The following is a 3385-nucleotide window of genomic DNA, read 5'->3' as shown; positions in this document are numbered from 1 at the left end:
TGTAAAGGAACTTGTGTGTGAAGTTTAGACTGGGGATTTCTTTGAACTTTATATGCTTTGCTATGCTCACCACTATGCTTTGTAGTTCTGTAATATATTTTCCATTACTATCCAATCCATTTGTGTGAGCATTATTCTTTTGCCCCTTTTGGAGCAATAGAGCAATCTGTCCTGCTCTAAACTAGGACAAAACTATTGCTCCTTGACCTGTCACAACAGGCCCTGCTAAAATCTGTTTGTAACAGAGAGGTTGCCTGACCTTGTATGTCCCGCTGGCTATTATTCACTGCTGCTGTTTCATGTGGGCAACAATGACACAGCAGTGAGCAATCTAAAGAACATCACGAGGGACTACAAGGTACTGGGAGTGGCAGTGAAGGATTCAGGAGCACAGGTTGTCTTTTCATCAATCCTCCTGGTTAAGGGGAAGGGGTTTGAAAGGTATGACAGAATAGGGAAAATCAATAAATGGTTGAGAGAGTGGTGTCATGAACAGGGCTTTGGTTATCTAAGCCACAAAACTTACTTTCAGAAATCTGGTCTGCTGACAGGGTCCATCTTTCAGAGAAGGGGAAGAAGATCTTTGGACACAAAATTTGCAGTCTGTTGAGGTGGGCTTTAAACTATGGTTCTTGGGGGAAAGGGTGCTTAATCCATCCCACATCAAAGTCAATGACACTAATAGGCACCCTGGGCCTGGAGTTGGAGAGCAGGCTGTGAAGAGAACAACTGAAGTGCAGGATAAGGGAACCCCAGCATAATGGTTTGAGCTGCATCATATACCTGACACTCTTCTGAGCAATGCTGGCAAGATGACAGAAAATGGATGTTGCTGGAATAACACTCACAAGATGTTTGTGGGGTGGGGGCTGGGCTCGCTCTCTTTCCGGTTTCTTTTTTTTGTGTGGTGGTTTCCTGTACGAATTTCAGTTGGGTATTTCTTTCTTTTTATTTTCCTTTCCCCTGTCTCTTTTGGTGTAATCTGATCTCTCTGTAGTAGAGCAGTAAATCATTTTGTGTAACTCAGCTAAAGCTCTCCACTTTCCTTTTTTTTTAAATCTCCTGACAGTGGAGAGGGGAAGATGGGGAGGGGGGAAAAAGCAATCAGGTTTGCCCCTGACATTCCTTTTTGGTGTGAGACTTGAGAATGCCAAGTTGAGATATACAAAGAATTCAATTCTGTTAGAGTAAATTTTTTTTTTGCCTTACGTTTGCTTTAATATTCTTCCCTTCATGTTAAGGCGTTCGCTTTCCTGCCTGCATTACCTTTTCTTGTGGTGCTATATAAGCTCTCGTGTAAGTTCTCAGGCATTTTTTTGTATTTACATGCCCTTTGGTAGCTATGTTAACTTTCATGATACTTGTATTTGTCACCCTGGTGAAATGACTTAGGGTTACCTTGCTACTGTGTCTTCTACTCACATGTCTGATATGGTATAAGTGGATCGTTGCACCAGTTGTTGGGTTAATCCAATCTTTGTATATGGTGCCATCATTTATCAGTAATCTCACCCAACTGTTGAATGGAACAGAAGAGGGCGTTTATTAATCTTTAGAGGGTTTTGATTATCCTCAGGACATCAGCACCAGACTGCTTTTGATGTCGTGTCTCTTAAATGTGTGCCTGGTCTTGGTCATAGTATCACAAATTTATTCCAAGAATACTGTTTGGAGATCTGATCCAAGGTTGAATAACTATGAGTGGCAGGGTATGTTGGAAAATATGAGCCAGTGTTTGGCCCACTGGTCACCTCCAGTGTTTTGGAACTTCACTCCTGAGCAATTGCAAAATCCTAATGAGCTGGTGAAATGTTTGATAAAAGGATGTTGTCAGCCTAAAAATTCCTGGGAGACACAAATCACTGCAATGTATTGGGGTCTGGCCCATGTCTATCAAGCTCTTCTCAGTGCCATTCAGCATGCAGAGGAAGAGGAGGTCTCTCAACCTACAAACAGACCAAGAGGCATGTCAGTAGCAGCAGAGAGCCAGTCTGTGCCAGCATCAGTAGCCCCTATACAGAAAAAGAAGTAAAAAACCCATCTTGTTATGCAAAAGATGAGGATAAACCAGGGCCATCATGGGAACAAGATGAAGAGCCAGAGGTAATCACTCGATCTTTATCCTTGGGCGATGTCATGGTTTGAGGCTGGTACTTTAGCCTAGTGTCTTAGTTATAAACAAGAATAGGAAATTTCTGGACATCTTTGAGTAAAAGGTAAATGAAGTAGGGGACCAGATACAGAAGAATAATATAGATATGTCTATATCATTCCTTTCATTTGCTGACTAGGATATAGCTTGCTGCTCAAACTATTCTGTCTCCTTTTTGCTTTTTCTTTCTGCAGCTTTGCATGGCTTGCTCCCTTATCTCTCCCCTGACCTTCTGCTGGCTCATGTTGTGTCTCTGAAGGTACTGGGAAGGGGGGTTGAAGGAGGCTGTGAGCAGCCCTCCAAGCTGTCCAGGGGGGTGTAGTTCTGTACAAGGGGATTCTTGTATTTGTTTTTCTGAATTGTAAACATATTTTGTACATATTCATTGCATTTTATACTTCTAGATTTTATCTTACCTTTTTTAAATATAACTTTCATTTTGCTTCTGAGGTCTGAGTTTGGTGTTTTTTTTTTTTTTTTTTTGGAAATTTACTCTGGAGGTAAATTCCAATTAGTTCGGAGGTAATCTCAACCCACCACATTTTGTATTGGTGGCCCAAGGTGCGGCAGGCTCGATTGATTAATTGATAATCATAGAATCAACCAGGTTGGAAGAGATTTCCAAGATCATCCAGTCCAACTGATCACCCAGCCCTAAGAAATCAACTAGACCATGGCACTAAGTGCCTCATCCAGTCTTCTCTTGAACGTCTCCAGCGATGGCGACTCCACCACCTCCCTGGGCAGCCCATTCCAATGACCAATCACCCTCCTTGTGAAGAACTTTCTCCTAATATCTAGTCTATACCTCCCCTGGCACAACTTGAGACTGTGTCCTCTTGTTCTGGTGCTGGTTGCCTGGGAGAAGAGACCAACCCCCACCTGCCTACAACCTCCCCTCAGGTAGTTGTAGACAGCAATGAGGTCACCCCTGAGCCTCCTCTTCACCAGGATAAACAACCCCAGCTCTCTCAGCCTCTCCTCATAGGGTTTGTGTTCCAGGCCCTTCACCAGCTTCGTTGCCCTTCTCTGGACACGTTCCAGTACCTCAACATCTCTCTTGAATTGAGGAGCCCGGAACTGGACACAATACTCAAGGTGTGGCCTGACCAGTGCTGAGTACAGGGGAAGAATAACCTCCCTTGTCCTGCTGGCCACACTATTCCTGATACAGGCCAGGATGCCATTGGCTTTCCTGGCCACCTGGGCACACTGCTGGCTCATGTTCAGCCT

This window comes from Indicator indicator (genome assembly GCF_027791375.1).
Source record: "Indicator indicator isolate 239-I01 chromosome W unlocalized genomic scaffold, UM_Iind_1.1 iindW_random_scaffold_75, whole genome shotgun sequence".
NCBI classification, from domain to species: domain Eukaryota; kingdom Metazoa; phylum Chordata; class Aves; order Piciformes; family Indicatoridae; genus Indicator; species Indicator indicator.
Note: the sequence above shows the minus strand (reverse complement) of the source record.